The sequence below is a fragment of the Aquila chrysaetos genome, chromosome 16 (genome assembly GCF_900496995.4).
Source record: "Aquila chrysaetos chrysaetos chromosome 16, bAquChr1.4, whole genome shotgun sequence".
NCBI classification, from domain to species: domain Eukaryota; kingdom Metazoa; phylum Chordata; class Aves; order Accipitriformes; family Accipitridae; genus Aquila; species Aquila chrysaetos.
Window position 1 is genome coordinate 25,109,007 of NC_044019.1, and position 16,508 is coordinate 25,125,514.

The 16,508-nt window shown below is 44.8% G+C and overlaps 2 long non-coding RNA genes across 9 annotated transcripts; one reads left to right on the top strand and one right to left on the bottom strand.

The window, feature by feature from the left end:
• Positions 1–326: 326 nt before the first annotated feature.
• Positions 327–8,945, bottom strand: LOC115351803. Of its 8 annotated transcripts, none has more exons than XR_003926907.1 (5): positions 8,822–8,945; positions 6,580–6,668; positions 6,006–6,099; positions 1,450–1,566; positions 327–815 (listed from the first exon to the last, which is right to left on the bottom strand). It is a non-coding gene; the product is annotated as an uncharacterized LOC115351803 (long non-coding RNA). The 8 variants fall into 8 exon arrangements; XR_003926906.1 differs by lacking the exon at positions 8,822–8,945 and adding an exon at positions 7,699–7,812; XR_003926908.1 differs by lacking the exon at positions 8,822–8,945 and adding an exon at positions 7,699–7,812 and having other exon boundaries at positions 6,445–6,668.
• On the top strand, positions 4,738–12,359 carry LOC115351804. The gene is made up of 4 exons (XR_003926914.1): positions 4,738–4,823; positions 6,297–6,415; positions 10,940–11,062; positions 12,190–12,359. It is a non-coding gene; the product is annotated as an uncharacterized LOC115351804 (long non-coding RNA).
• Positions 12,360–16,508: the final 4,149 nt, after the last annotated feature.

Genomic DNA, 16,508 nt, shown 5'->3' on the forward strand with positions numbered 1-16,508 from the left:
ATTTATTTCAAAAATCACGGCCACGTTCGCTATCTCTCCAGCTGCTCCCATCAATCACTTCTAGTAGGCCTTCCCTTCCATTCACCCAACACCGTTTTAATGCTGTGCGTGTCTTTTCAACTGCATCGTGAGGTGAAAGCAAATGCCTGATATTTTCTTAAAATATTGAGAGCGAGGGCAGGAAAAGCAGATAGGAATTGGTACTAATCATCTTAGGAAGGACGATTTTTTTCCCAACCGTCTAACTCCTTAACCATGCTCTGTTTAACAAACTACGGCTTTCTAGACTTCATCATCTACTGTGCAAGTAAGAATGCAAATACTCCTACAGGTGTCATAGACGGTTTTATTCTGAACAGGGGAAATCATGGCAGATATTTGCAATCTATGTAATACTACATACACAGGGCCTGAAAAATTCAACTTGAAATGCACTTTCATCAGTGTAGGAACCTATACAAAGCCAACAGAAAACCAAGAGCGTTACAGACTAGTGATAATTTCCTCCGAGTACAAAGTTCCCCGTACGTAACCGAGCTCGTATGAATCTGCAACAGCAGCCGCCTTTACACCTCAGAGGCACACATTTTGCTGCTAGATTTTCGCTGTAGCACAGAATTCAAACCACATTTTTCAACCATAAAAAGAAAACCGAACCCTGCTGTGTCGAGAACTCCTTGTCTCTAGCCAGGATTTAGCAGATACGTCGGAGATGACTCGATCCCAGTGAAACTGTGTGTCAGTGCAGGGATGCAGAGCGAAGAACGGAAGTCCTCAAGGCAGTAAAGGCTGCAGCAACGAGAATAAAGGTCTGTCTGGAAGGATAAAATTGTTGGATCAGTTCGGAAACATTTTTTCAGAAGCCTAAAACTCCGAAGTCAGGGAGTAGAAATAATTTATTTTTTTTTAATCAACCAAAATGTCCTGAGCCTGGCTTGGGTTTTTGAAGAAACGAGTAAGTTGTCAATACTGAGTCAGCTCAGTAGCGCAACCAAGACGCTGGGTACGATTCTTCCCACTTCAATTAGCCACAGCATGTTCATTAGTGTCAGCTGAGACGCAGCTGGGCCTTCAGCCTTCAAACTGTAAATCCCATGAGGAACTGCTGCTTAAGTTAGTTTAGTGCTGAACTAATAAATTGTAGGTGGTAAATAACTAATGAAGTAATGCAATGATTTATATCACATTTAAAACCACAGCAATCCTAGCACCTATGGTCGTGTTGGGCAGATCAGAGAATACACTGATCCAGCGATTCCGGATTTGGTATCTACTGGCATCCAGAGCCATTGGGATAACTTGACTATTTAGAGGATGATACTTTACTTGCCCACCCACATCCCTTCGTGTGAAACCCTACTGCACAAAGGCAAAGTCTGACATCCCAATTAGAACCCCGCAGCTCACGGAAATGGGGTCTTTACTGCTCATCCAACAAACAAATCCTACCTTCCGCTGGCCCCCTATTTTTATTCACAGCTTCCTCCTTTCTGCGCTGTTCTCCAGCTTCTCTCCTTGAAATCCAAGCTCCTCCAGCTCCCTTTCCGCTTCGGGCCAGCACATTTCCTGCGGTGGGAACAGGACCACGTATTGAGACCGCAGCAGAGCACGCCGGCTCTGCAGCTGTGCTAATGAAGGGCTGTGCCTGCTATCACTGTAATGCTTAAATAAAAGCAGAAAAGGTATGCAACCACGTGCCCAAGGGAACAGAGTTGCTTTATAGAAATAAAGGAAGGGAGGAGATGAATAGGTGAGACAGTCTCTCATTACCAGACATGACTTCACCTACAGGCCTTCCTCGTGCCTCACAGCAATGACACTGGCTTTCTTTCACAGCGATTCATGCATTTCAAAGGGCCAACAGCATAAAAGGAATCTAAAAATAGGTTAAAGCCTGAAACCAAAGAGCAGCTGTTTCATTAGCAACAAGAGAAGCAGAAGGGGAACGATTTGTAGGGCAGAGCTCCCTAAGTGTGCCAAACAACTTGTACTTTATGTATTTTATGCTATCTTACAGAAGTCCTTCTAGTATCTGGACACGTATCAGATGTGCAGTAACCGATATAGCTAGGACCTGCCGTGTGTGTGCTCTTCTCTCCTTATCCTGATGAAGATTACCGGGAATCAGGGTCCTGGGACACGGACACCTATCAGCACTCCGTATTATCAGACATCCTACAGGATCATCTTGCACTGGACCAGGGAGCTTGCAGAAGCTCAGGTGGTGGCAGGAGGTCTCCTGTGGGAGAAAGATCCCGGTGGAAGGGAGACGGAGCCTGCTGGGAGCTGCATCGTTGCTGTGCTCTGACACAACAGCTGGACACGCACTCTGAACTCACGTTTATAAAGTATCACTTGCACAAGGTGGATCCTCTGCATCCTACACATCCTTGGACATCTGCACTTCTCCTGCAGAGAAGTGCAGATCAATGTTCACCCTCTACCCAAAGACTCTACAATTCATCAAAACGCTGATCCCAACCTTGAAAGAGCCTGTACCGGCCAAGTTCTTCAGCTGTCTCCGAATGACAGCCTGAAAACAGAATGCACATGGTGAGCAGAACAGAGAGGGATTCGGTGCGCTCAGTCCAGCCAGGATTCACTGTGTTAGCCGGGAAGAGAGCAAGTAGCAACCCATCCTGCGTGTGTGAGTACACAGATATTGCAGTTTAGAGCAGGTATTTGATTCAATAAGACTGAGTTTAGGGATGACAGCGCTCAGAGCTCATGATTATACCATCGTTAGACAGCTGGTAGGGGGACACAGGCCAGGAATGAGATTGTTGAAAAAAAAAAAAAAAAAAAAATTAAAAATCAAGCAGAGTTTTAGGCCACTGACAACTACATATGGTGTGAGAAGGGATGAAATAAACTGAAGCTCAATCCTTCAGATTACAGAGCAAGGGAAGGAAGAGAGGCACCCACACTGAGGCTCCAAGCAAGGCTCGGAAATGAGAAGTTCAATCCTAGTTCTATCAGACACCCGAATTTATCAAGAATGCCTCAGCCCTCAGTCTGCATATAACCCACCTCTAGTGCCAGCTCACCCTGCGACCGTCATAACGGAGGCCACCACTGGGAGATTCCGCCCTGTTCGGCCAGCTGATCGTTCCGGTGATCGCGAGGCAGGGTATGGGCAGCCAGCAGCCACCCGTGGTTCGTGGCCTGTGGTATCATCAAGGAGCTTGTGCGGTTCCCCGTGTAGCCAGAGGCTCAGAGATGTGCCGTGTATGAATTCCGCCCGCGTGGAAAACATCACGGTCTCATGTCAGCTTCAGAAAAATGACGGAGGATGCCCTTATTTGCATCAGTAGGCAGAAAGCACACGCGACGAGAAGATGACGGTGTGCAAGACGTACCAGTCTTTCACCATCTTTGTACTTCATTCCTATGGATACGCTTTGCTGCCTGCGCCTGGTCCCAGCCTGGTCCCTGCACGCGGACCACCACCGGGCAGTGCCTGCTGTTTTCATCGGCTTAGAAACGCTCGGTATGACCCGGCCTTCCCTCCTGCTGCCTCTTCCAGCCCACAGCAAACTCTGCGTACGCGGACACGTGTGGGGGCATGTTGTTGCGGGTCCCAGCGTGGCTGCGCTATTGAGGTGTTGCTGATATTCCTGCCTCTACGCCAGGGAGCCTCTTTGCTTAGTTTCAGCAAAAGCTAAGGAAGATCGGGAGCCTCAGAGGAGCTACAGAGAATTGGCAGGTTTGGCTGCATCAGGAGGGGTCGAGACAGAGAGCCATAAGGAAAAAGGAGGGCAGGGATAGGGCAAGAGAGAGGGAGCGATTTGTCAACAGAAAAGCAGATGTTTGAGAGGGAAGGCAACTAAAAATCCTTTTTTTTTTTCCAACTGGATAGACGTTGTACCGACGGAGACTGCATTGCTCCTAGACTAGGACCAACAATACTTTTGACAGTTCAAAACGACCACAGCCAACTCGAGCGTTTGGCTGCCAAAGTCACACCTGAAGAGATGCTGCTATCTGGGAAAAAGCAAAGCAAAAGACAGCTTTCTGCCCTGCCCCTCTCTCACTGTTTGCCTCGGTTTTAGCCTTGGAAGATACCTGGTGCTTTAAAGACCTTGGCAGACGGGGGTAGAACTGATCCGAATAAATCAGTTAAGAGGTCCGCATCTGAGCTACTCGGATTAGACTCTCTTTAAAGTTAACGGACATCGTACAATTCATCCTGTACTAAAATAGAGAGCTAAAATAGGACAGGCGAGTCATGCCTAAAAATACCTAATCGCCTCCATTAACTAACAAGGGAAGCCTAGGGTGCCCAGTTCAGCTGCAGATGTATGCTCACCGCAGGTTTCCGAGGTAGTGAGACCAGAATCCCACCCCAGGTTCCCGTCAGTCACTCTCGGTAGCAGGAACGACCCCTTCTTTTCCAACACTGCCTGCAGATCAGCTGGGAGAAACACGCGTGCGATGCTTTGCTGCCTTTCTCCGGCTGCCTCCCCCTTTCCCAGATACTCGAGTGCAAAACCCAGGAACGTGCCAGTCAAGGCTGAGATCCACAGCACAGCTCCTTTCTCCTTTAAGGTACGTTTGAGGTAGATCAGAGGTACCGAAAACGGAGGCTTTCAGCCCTGGCTCTGTAGCCACGACACCGCAGAAGAGCGAAGCGCCACGTGTCAGATGAGTGGGATAAATCCCTCCCCGGCCGGCCCCCTCCTGCTGCAGCAGGCGGCCGCCCTGCCATTAATCAAGGATCAGCCTCGCAGTCAGCTCCCGGGGCTAACGCTTTAATGCGATCCGGCGAAGCAGAGGAGAGGAGCGGTAGCGAGAGAGATGGTTGCCTTGCGATTATCTTCAAGGTAGGTTCAGCACAGTGCTGAACTCCCCGTGGTAAATCCTGATGCTGGCCAGGATTCAGGCTAGCACGCAGGAACGAAGGAACAACGCTCATTGTTTACGCTTCTAAGGGAACCGTGGGTGTGATCGCAGGTATTTCCACTCTTAACGACTTGTTTGTACATATACTTAATATAAAGGATTTAGTCAAAGCTACTTTGGAGTTATCGATAACTTACTGTTGCAAAAATGGATGCCTGTTGGGTGACTACCCCAATGAGTGCTGTGCAGATTCTTGGTAATTAGCCCTACAAACACCATCATTAAATTTTAAACTAATATAAGGAAAATGTGCAAATGAGCATGCTAATAATAGCACCAGCCAGTTTCTTATACTGAATGTCTCCATAAAGATATTCTTTATAACACCTTTGGCACAACTGGGACCTTGCATAATTAAATTTGATTTCACGTTCTTACAACTCTAAGCATAACTGGAGATTTCTAATTAGTTACAATTATTCTTTTCAAAAATGTGTTCTATTTAGTATAATCTCGTATTCGTCTAGCCAAATGCCATATGTATTTATTATTATTATGTCCTACTGATAGCTTTTTAACTGAGACATTTTGACCGAGATAAATAACTACATGCCTCCCAACCACAACTCTTTGTGTGGCACCCGCTTTGGGCGGTAAAATAATTTACTAAGTGAAAAATAGCAGTTCATGGAGATGAGATAATCTTCTATTCTGCTATTTTAAGTAGAGATAAAAATGCAGGCTGATTATCTGCTAAATCTAACATTTCCACACCCCAATCCACCAAAAGCTGCTACTAAAGCGGCCTCAAGAGAACTTCTGTTCTCATTAATGAAACTTCCTCACCTAGCTGCCTTTCCCTTCTGGTAGAAGACAGCAGACAAGCAGGCTACAGTCTTCTCTCCACGGCTACAATGCCTGTCTGGCTGGCAAGCCCACGAGCATTCCTCGTACCACTCAGTGGGACATACAAGTATTGCAAGGCCAGTAACATCCGTGCCCAAGAAGCCCACCCTGGTTATCAGTAAAAGACGGATATTGGCCCGTGTCAGTGCAATGCTCAGCAAGGTGCCTCCAACACAACGCACACCCGCGTGCTACCTGTGCTCCTGAAGCCATGTGGTGCCAATTACAGGAGCAACTAGGCAAAAAAAAAAAAATACCTGTTTTCTGCACAACTGTGCCCCGAGCTGAAAAAGCCCAGATGCGGTCTCTCACAGAGTTCACTCAAGCAAGAGGCAGAGGTTGAATTACCAGCTAAAATGGAAATAGACAAAAAGTGATAAATTCAGGAACAAAACACTGGAACTTATTTACTTCTCGAAAAATTAATGAACCCCACGAGCTCATAGGTTGCAAAGCAAATTAAACAAACATCTTTCCCTTTTAAAATCCTGGGGAATTACAGCAAGTGGAATTGACTTTATGCTTGTCTTCCCTCTAATTCACTACAGGTACCTATCTGGTGAAACACAGAAGGGAAATGACAAGACAAACCTATATCAAAATGAAAACAACATTAAACGATGGAGTCGGAGCAGGGCAGGGAGTAGTGCGTAACTCTACATATTATGTAAGTTATTTTGTCACAGCGATGCTTACCGTTTCTTTAGTGCTTTATATTCACAGATGTAGGACGCAGTATGCCTTTGGAGGTGATTCTATCACACACGAGGCTTTGAAAAGATCCACCAGCAAGTTAAAAGTAATTGAATTTAGAAAAGCATTTGTACTTACCGAGTATACTGCAGGCTCTCCCCGCTTTCTAGGTCAATGCTGTATCCGACTTAGTTTGCAGTTTTCTCAACACCAAGCGTTCAGAAATCCTAAATATAACACCAACATCATGTTACTTAAATAAATGATGAGATCGTTTCATTTACTTGCAGATTTTTATGCATACAGGTTGTTTATTTTCCACGCTTCCCACATTTTTTTTCTGGACAGGAGCATTTGAAATTTGCTTGGGGGGTAGGGGCGAAAGAAGCTAAAGTTTTAGGGTACTGTGTTTCAGCTGGGACATCAAGAAGCATACCAAGCCCTTCCGCCAGCACTTTTAGGTTAAAGATACAATCACAGCAATTGACAATAAGTTGAAAATTACCAATTAAATTGGTTTCTGTAGGCTTAGTTCTCAGACTCAGTCTCTTCTGTCAAGACTATATATACTTGACAAAATCGGTTTAAACAATTCAGAAAGTTAAAACACTGAAATTTATTGCCTACCGCGATACTTCTAGATGCACGAACTTGAAAGACAACTCCCTGACCGTATGAAAATTATTTTGGCACCAAAAATTACCGGTTTATGGAATATAGCAGAATCCAGCCCACAATTCTTAATATGCCAACGTCAAATAGAGTACATTAAACAGGAGGTTTCACGTTCGGCGTATAAAGCTTTCTATTCTAGGTCACTGACAGTAACCCTCCATCGTAAAGCAGTAATGAGCTTTATATTTTCATTAAAATATTACTTCTCCTTTTGTGTATTAAGGATGATTTCCTATCCTGTTCTCTTTATCTGTTTGTATTTGGTGCAGATATTTCATTATTGATGAAAAGAAGCAATTCAAAATTTAATGATTAATTTTCATGTAAATCTTTCTTGTCTAAATAATTGATGGGAAAGATGAGCATAGGCATTTGGCGTCAGCAGTTGTTATTCCTTCTGCCTTTTCTTATCTTTGTAGTAGCACTTCTCCATCAAGCCCCCTAGAGAACACACCTTTTGGGGGAGGTGGCTTGAATTCCCCAGCCTCGTATCATTCCAGATGGGGAAATTATCTGAATACAAATCTCTGCTCTGTCCTCTAAAATCTATATATTCATCCTGCCTCCCATATGGTTAAGTACCTGGATTTTGCATAAAGTCCTCAATCTTCTGCATCACGAGGAGCCTGGAAAGCCACAGACAGCTGATCCTGCAGCTGGCCTGTTTGTCCAAATGCCTATCTCAAAATGCTCGAATTGAGCAAACTAGGCAAAAGGCCAGGCAGCAAAATGCTATTGCCCCACAGCATAAACTGTGCTTGACAGTCAGGATTGAGTCGTGCTCCGCTCCTCTGCAAAGATCTTCCTCTGCTGGGTTCACGGACGTTGTTTCTGGAGATCCCAAACTACTACCGTAGCACTGAAAACTACTCCATCTTCGTCCAAACTCTTCCAACGCTGCTTTTCCTTATTCAGTAATTCACATTTACATACATGGCCCGAGCCTGTAAATAAATCTCTTACGGTCCCTTAAACCCCAAGGGAGAAACTATCTGGATCTACCAGGGCATCTCCTCGGAGAGAAACGGTCTCTTCCATGGTTTTAATACAGCTCGTGTTATATGATTTTCACAGCAATGAATATATTTAATAAACTCATAGAATGGCCTCCTTTCGTAATGTTTAAGTTTAAAAGTTTGTTACAATCTGAAGAAAATACTCTGGACTAGAAAACAGGTTATTTTGAGGAAGATAAGTCAGTGGCTTCCTCCTACTCTGCCCTGCTAACATTTTAATATATAAGTATTTTCTTTAAAAGTTAAATAGAATTGTAAGCTGTAACAGGGAATAAATGTTATAAAGATCGAAATCTCTCCTGCCATTTACGTGATAAGTTAAAAAAAGTAACCATCTTTTCATGCTTGGGGGTATTTTTCCCTCAGAAGTCACTTTTTAATCTGATTTAAATCCAATTAAGTCTGAACATCTAAAATGAAGAACAAGTCTTTGAATTTATGTATAACTGATTTAACTAATCACTGTCTTACTGCAGAGCTACTAAGCAAACAAACTATGAAAAATAAATGTGAAATTAGATCCAAATCACAGACAGCCTTGATTTTGTTTTTTAAATACATAAATAATCATTCTGCACAAAGCACGGGCCTCTGTTTGCTACCAGCAAGCCAAAGCTCCAGTCATTAGATTTAAAACCTAATTGTGTAAAATGGTTTTATAGCTCCAAAAAGACACTGCGGTTTTTTACCTTCGCATTTAGGACAGAAAGCACTCGTGTTCCTTGACAAAAACCCTCCTCCAGACAGACTGGGGAGACCGGCAGCAACCGGGGAGAAGCCCCGCTGCCTCAACAGCTCTACCCCCGTTTTGGCCGGCCACGCGTTTAGCACTTGACTTCTTCAATTTCTGACGCCGTCTTTAGCCAAGCGTGCTGGGACCTTGCTGGCCGGTTGCTCCCGGGCGCGATGCCAGCCTGGGAGGTGTCCCGCCATCCCTCGTACTCTCCTTACCTGCCCCGAAGGAGGGGACAGGCATCGGAGCCCGCCGGATCCGCGGATGGGCATCCACCCGCCCCGCAGGCTCCCCGACCCACACGCCAGCATCACCCAAGACCCGAGCCGTACGTCCCGTCTCGCGAGCGGGCTGCCGGCGCTGCAGAAGGGGTTCGTTAGGGAGGAGAGTTTGAAGGACAGGTAGGAAGCGCTACCCTTTCATCTTGCTGTTGCTCCGGTCGTTTCTGTTCATCCTCATTTGCCAGCGCTGACACTGAATGCTAATCAGATCGGGCTTTAGCCAGCCCCGGGCTGCCATTTCCAGGCAATTAGTCCAGGTATCCCACACTTTACTCTGACTTCCTCCTATATCAAGCAACTTTGGTAATCCGCGGATATTTCAGAAGCGTGTCTGAGACCTGGAAATCTCAGTTCCTGCCACATCTTATCTATAAGTTGAAGAAGGAGCGCGCTACTGTCATCACAACTGTGGCATGCTGCATGTTACCGAATATCATAATTGTATAACTACAGGATAAAGGAATAACTTTTAAAGCTCCCTGTCATAAAATATCTTCCATTAAAGTTGCTGTCTGCTTCGTACGTGGAAACCACTATCTCATCAGCGACGTGACGCTGGAATACTGCCAGACACGGCGTGGCTCAACGCCTGACAAAGCGGCTTTCTCGCTGTGGATCGCAAGCTCCATAGCTGCAGGCAGAGCTCCTCCCAAATTGGTCAGTCCAAATCAACACGTGCATCCAGCTTCCTCGAAGCAATCTCCCTGACATTTTTCCTTCCCCTCTCACACGCATGCTCCCATACATCGGAACTGGGATCCGAGAGACTGCATCTGGAAAAGCGCCCTGCAGAAGCAGCTCATTCCTGAAATACCTACTGGGTGTCTATCATAGCTCATACACAGCTGCAAATGCTGCTCGCAACAGCTCGGAAACCCTGAAGCCGTTCAGCCTGGGCAATAAGAGCTGAGATGGCAAGCCCAAAACGACAGCTCTTAACTCATTGCCTCATTCCTTTCCATGAAATAAAGTTTTTTCTCCTCCGCTTTTGAACTATGTAACAGATTACGAAGCTTTCAGAGGGCAAAACGCGCGTGCCTTGGAGATATGTCTTAGGTGCGCACGCAGGGAAAGAAACTTACTCAGATTATTTCTTAAACCCCGGCACAATTCCGTGCATCCAGCTCGGTGCTGTGGCAATGGGCAACAGTCAGCTTGCGCTGTCATTTGCCAGTGATTTTTCTCAAGGTTTAAGTGAAAGGATTACTCAGCTAGAGGTCGCCTTCATTTTTTTATGATACTTGTTTTGATAATCCAAAATTTACCACAGGTTAAAAGAAAAAAAACTTCAATAATTTTTAAGCCACTTGAAGATTCTCCCATTCAGTCCATAACATATAAGTGTTCCAATTTCTCATCTTGTTTGCAATCCCTACCTAATAACCCTTGGCACTGAAGAGGATTAAGCGACAGGATGATTTTCACAAATCGTATCGCACTTGCCAAGCATTAACTGAATGCCATTAAAGGTCCAAGCATCTGAGTTGGAATTGCAGGTATTTCTCTTCCTCCGTAAACAGCACCGAGGAGCCCACAGGCAACAGCAGAAATGCAAGAGGCTGATATGCAAACAAACCCCAGGTTAGCTCCCGATGTTTGTCAGGGCTGTTTTTTAGTCCTGGACCTCTTCATCACAGGAATCAGCCAGCCATATGAAGTCGGTTTCCTAAATTGCCACGGGGCACTGTAAGCTGCGCCAGTATTGCCATTTTACCTGGTATCTTTAGGTATATTATAGCCCAGTTAGCCCAGGCGTCATGAGAAAACACATTTCTGTCCTTCTTTCCTTTAAGGCTGATATACTGGGAGATTTTTTCCTGGGTAAATTTTTCCCCTAAACATTGACAGCCTGGAAAATTGAAAGAAAAACATACCATCGAGAGATCGGAACCGTTTCCCTTCTGTTCTGGAAAAAGGTGAGTTAGTTAAAAGGTAATAAAAAGCGATGGATTTGTGGGAGAGCAAAATCAGCCATGATATATTTTAAAGCACTTTTGATCTATTTATTAAAAGTCAAGATGTGCTTCAAAAGAAATCCCAGTGCACTTTCAAAAAATTGCATGGCTTAAAAAAGATGCACTTAAGAAGTGAATCGACACTTTTTTAAAAATTGCACTGGGATTTATCAGTGTGGTACCAGTAGCAGGGAAGGTTTTGCTGCAGCATTCTAATTAGCACAACCAGATCTTCTATAAATTCGAGCGCTCCAAATTTACAACAATAGGGAAAGATGGGTTTATGCACAAAGCGTTTTTCCAGTATTTATTATGGAATAGTTTCTGCACCACCACCCCCCCCGCCTAAACTGCAGTCGCTGTCAGAAATGCAAAGAAAGAAAAATGGGATGGACAGCGCTGATGGCAGTGCACCTTACTGATGAGGTGGCATTCGTTAACTTCCCCTGCATAATTGGATTTAGGTATGTCACCATTTTAAATATAGCATAAGCAGTCAATTAAGTTCTATTTCCCACTTACAAACCCATAAACAGAGTAAAGGAAGCCAATGGCAGGGGGGGCGGGGGGGAGCGAGGCAGGGAAGGAGGAAGGCACAATTTAGGAATTGCTCGAGACTGCATTTGATTAAGAAAAACAAGGTATGGCAATTCATACACACACAAACACGCTCCTATTATTCAAGGCTCTGCAAATCTCCCAGAGGACAGTTTAATGGCCACTATCTACCCTGACCAGATGAAGTCCCTTTGCTTAATCCCCAGTCCTCCTGAACTTTAATCCACTGCTATTTAAATTTGTCATAAAATCTTTTATTTGCCTTGCCATGTTATTACCTAATCAGTGAGTATATTATGTCCTAATAACTTGTATGTGTTCACGTCGGCACCTGAGTAGAGGACAGGTTACTCTGCCTGCCTGAGCTAGCTGTAAATAAAAACACTGAATTTAAAAACCAGAGAAGAAATCATACAGCAAGATCAAAAGACCCTGGTCCTCATCCTAGATTAGTATCATGAAACGACAGATCCTTTCTTCTTTTGCAAAAAACAATTTTTTTTTTCCTCTCCTCACCACTATTTCCTCAGTGCCACGTTAACCCTTTCGATGCCTGCACCAGGCAGAACAAGCCATTGACCTCTCAGACCTGGGAGCCGCATCTGGGCATCCCTTGCGGGGAACTTCGCAGGTTGGGGCGGAGGCGAAAGCTGGGCAGAGGTACTGACAGACCCAGTTCTCTGGCTACCGAACCACCACCACCACCTACCAGACCGCACTGCTCCCCGGACCATACCGCAGCCCCCAGGAACGTGCATTGGGATAATACCGTGCGACAAGTCAACTCGCAAGTTGGATCGGCATCCAGCAAGTTTGAGAGCCTAACCTGCAAAAGAGGCAGCGATCAGAACCGGAATTAAATTGATAGCGAAAAACCTATTCGCGTTCCCATGTCCGCTGCAGTTTGGGTGCATAATTCAGGGCAGGTGCGTGTCACTGACTTGCAAGAAGTCTATTTGCTTAGAAGAACAACAGCCTGAGCGAATACAATCTTGTCAAAAGATAATGGTCTCCTTTCCCCCAGCCTGAACTAAGCAGCTATTAAAAGCTACCAGAATACAAGAGGCAAAATATTTACTGCATGTTTATTTGAACATGCTACACAGTCACCTTGAATTATAATAGTACTCCTGCTTCTAGCTGCATTTTTAACCTTCTAGAATTTTCTTCTCTTCAAGCCAAGAGAATAAATTAGGCAGGGAAACAATACAGAACCTAATACTTCACCGTACGCTCAGTGGCTGCTAAAAATTCTGTGATCTCTTGAGTTCTGCTAAAATAGAACGTTTTTAGTATTTTGCTCAACTAACCGTATGTATTGAAAGTAAATGGTAAAACGACAGGGCTCTGACTATGCCTGGTATTAGGAGAACTGCGAACTTTTGATTTGGAGTTTTTTGACAGAGGCAGAAGTTATAAATATCAGCAAGTGTTCTGCAGTGCTTCACTGATGTTCCCCCTGTGCAATTTGTTTACTGCTTCAAGATATTAGACAGCCATATATTTTACTTTCCCTGCTAGTAGCCAATTTGCAAGAAAGCAAGTAATATAAAAATAGCTATTTACTCTGTAACAAGCAGTACAGTACATTATCACTCGACATTGATGTTGTTAGAGGATAGCAAATCAATAATCAGTTCTTATTCAGTAACTTTGTAAACCATCTGCTCCTATCATTGCAAAGCATGCTCTGCTGCAGCAAAGCCTTCACTGCCATACCAACAAACAATTTCTTTCATAAAGTCTAAGACAATGTCGTACAAAAAGCTTTCTAATTGCCTTACCATTTAAATAAGTGAAATGGTTAGGTTATACAGCAATTCTGCAGAAAGAGATAAATCGTAACTCCCTGCAAAAGTTCGCCCTCACCAGAAAATACTTTGTTTACCCTTCAAACTCAAAGTTTGTGATTATATGATATATTACGTTATTAGTTCCTACACGGCAATTTTATTATTACCATTTATCACCTGATCGGAGCGGGCCCAAGATGTGCAGCCGAGAGCACCGCGCACCGACCTTGCTCCAAAGAGTTCCCTCTCGGCACAGCTCTGTCCAGAGCTGACTGCTCTGCTCACCTGTGTGCCTCAATTTAGGCACCCAGGATTCCTTGCAGAGGCCCTCAAAGGTATCTGCCACTCTTCACTAACCATCTAGGGACCCCAGCGCTCATTTTAAGGTACCGTTTCATTAAATATCTGAGAACAACTTGGGAAGGACTACACGGTCACTCTAAAGTCTCAGGTATCCCCCAGAAGATTTAAGAAACGTTCTGCCAAGGATGAACGTGGGGAAGTGGGATGGGGAGGGCAGAACTGCAAGCAGAACTGAATTGGAAGGTTTACAAAGCTTTAAGCCTCCAGTAATCACTTTTAAGCTGCCAATAGAGTCATCGCTTTCCTCAGCCAGTTGACTGCTCATTAGAAAGACATGAGCAATGTAGAGACTCAGGATCCCAGTCCTGCTCTATTTTACTCACAGCCCTTTGCTTCAACAATAAATCTTGCCTTTACAACTCCAGCCAGGCAGCTAGGAAATGCCACGCTGCCGGCTGGCTGCTCTGCCTTCCCATCCTCCCGCCCCGGCACCAGCCCCACTCTCACCGCACTCCTCCCAGGCAACTAAACCTCAGACTCCATTAATCTTACAAACCAACAGAGTTTTCTCCCTTTCCCTTCTGTAAATAATTCTGCCCACACATCTAAATTAAAACACAGCAACCCCTTGCTCCAGCCTCCTGCTCCCACCGTGCAGCCGCAGAGGAGCAGAGGGTACCCCCGGCCCGTGCCCACCCCCGGCGCGTCTTCATCGTCGCCGGCACGGGGAAGCCGCAGCTCCAAGACGCACGCTCCTGCTCTTGGACCTTCTCCCAACGGCCAGGGTCAACGGCCATTTCCCACAACCCAGCAGGTGGTGTCAGGATTTATTTCTAAATAAAACCACAGCATAGGAGGCTGAAGCGGTTTCAAACCTCGAGTGCCTGCATTCTAAAGACAAAGGAAAAAAATAATCTAATAATCTTTTAGCGTATTGATTCCATTGGACTACTTTTTTGGTTTCCTTGGCTTGGGAGTCTTTCCTATAAATCACTTCCACATTTAGTGTCACCAGCTTCATGAATCCATTTGTCTTTGCTAAAAGCATCATTGCCTGTGTTTACGTTACCTGGCTCTTCAAACCCATGTGTTTCTCTTGCACACACCTCTTGTAATTTAAACTGCCCAATGACATCATATTTCCAACATCAAGTAATACTACTTCTATTTGCTTGATTTCAGCTCCACTTTGCTCTCATGCAGAAAGCCAAAAGAATGTTTGTAACCTAAAATATTTCAGTGATGTCCCATTACATATTTGATAATGGCTTTCCAGCTTGTGAACCGCTACCTCTTCTTTGCATCTGGTGCTAGCCTGAGCTTAATAAACCAGTTATTTTTGCTATAGGCAGTACTCTCGTGTCATAAAAAATGCAGGAATCTCATTCTGGAGTTACTGCTCACTTTGACATAATGCTTTATTTTCCTTTTGGTTCTCTCCCTTCCATTTGCAAGCTTTGACATAATGATTTCTTTTGCCTCGATTACTGAGCATCACCCCATACAGAGAGAAAATCCCATTGACCAGGGTCTTTTTCACTACACTACTCTGCAATTCTTTTGTCCACCTCTGAACTATCTGAGCAGCTTCATTCAAGCTCCTAACACTCTTCCTATTTTTAAGCCATCACAAATAATTTATCTTTTTAAAATTAAGATCTGAAAAACACACAGGCCAATCACATACGACAAATTTTTAAATTCACTGTTTTGCTGATCAATTTATTTCACTTTGGTTACACTTGTTGAAAGATACTTTTTGGATAGAAGGTATTTTCTGAGTTGAAAATGTTTCCGCATGCACTTTTATGATACACCATGGCGCAGAGTTAGACCGCACCACGACTTACTGGCATGGTGCTAGATGACTAGTTTTTTCTGCATTAAAACTAGTACTACGAATCTGGCACTGCTACTATGCCATGGCATTCCCATTATGAACTAGAAATGCTAAACGTATACACTTTTGTATTTGTCTGCTCAGTGACAAAAGATTTAAGGGGTTTCTCTTTAGGCTCTCTTTCTTATTTTCTGGGGGTTTGGGGGGAGAGTCTTCCCTCAGGTTTTTGTTTGTTTTATTTTCCCTGCTTACACTTAGGCACAAGAGTTGGTCGCCTTTTGGCATAAATTCAGAGCAAAAAAAACCGAAGGGAAAGCAGGTCGGCACAAGCACCACGTTTCACTCCTTTCCAAACACAGACCCGTCTCCAGCATCAGCTGCCTCCCCAAAGCTCTCAGACTCCCGTAAAGGCAGTTAGATACCTCTAGCCCATCATTTTCAGCGAAGGCTCAGATGCACGTTCAGTCTTGGCGCGTTGAGCTTAGCCTGGACCAGAAATGTCAATCTTTTCGACCGGCGACTAGATCACGGCCCCTCCTGAAGTTGCCCAAGCGCTGCCTTCCTCGGAGGGCAGCTGGGCTCACGGCCCCCCCAGCTCAGCCCGTCCCTGAAGCCAGGGCTTTCTGCAGCCCACACCACACATCACCTTGTTCTCCCGGCCTGTCCCCTCGCTAAAGACATTTTAGTCGCTTGGGCATCTGCCTTTCTAGTGGCCTCTGTGGCCCGGGACAGGCTGGAGTCTTACCGACAGTAAAAATACAAGTTCAGCACTGAAACTCCCAGATCACTGAAAAAAATGTACCTTTTCAAAACACGTAGTTTTCTGAAGCTTATCTCTTAACTGTAGCACAGCTGGGGTATAATTTTTGAACATGTGGGACTGACATTTCTCATTGCTACCCTTGTAATGGAT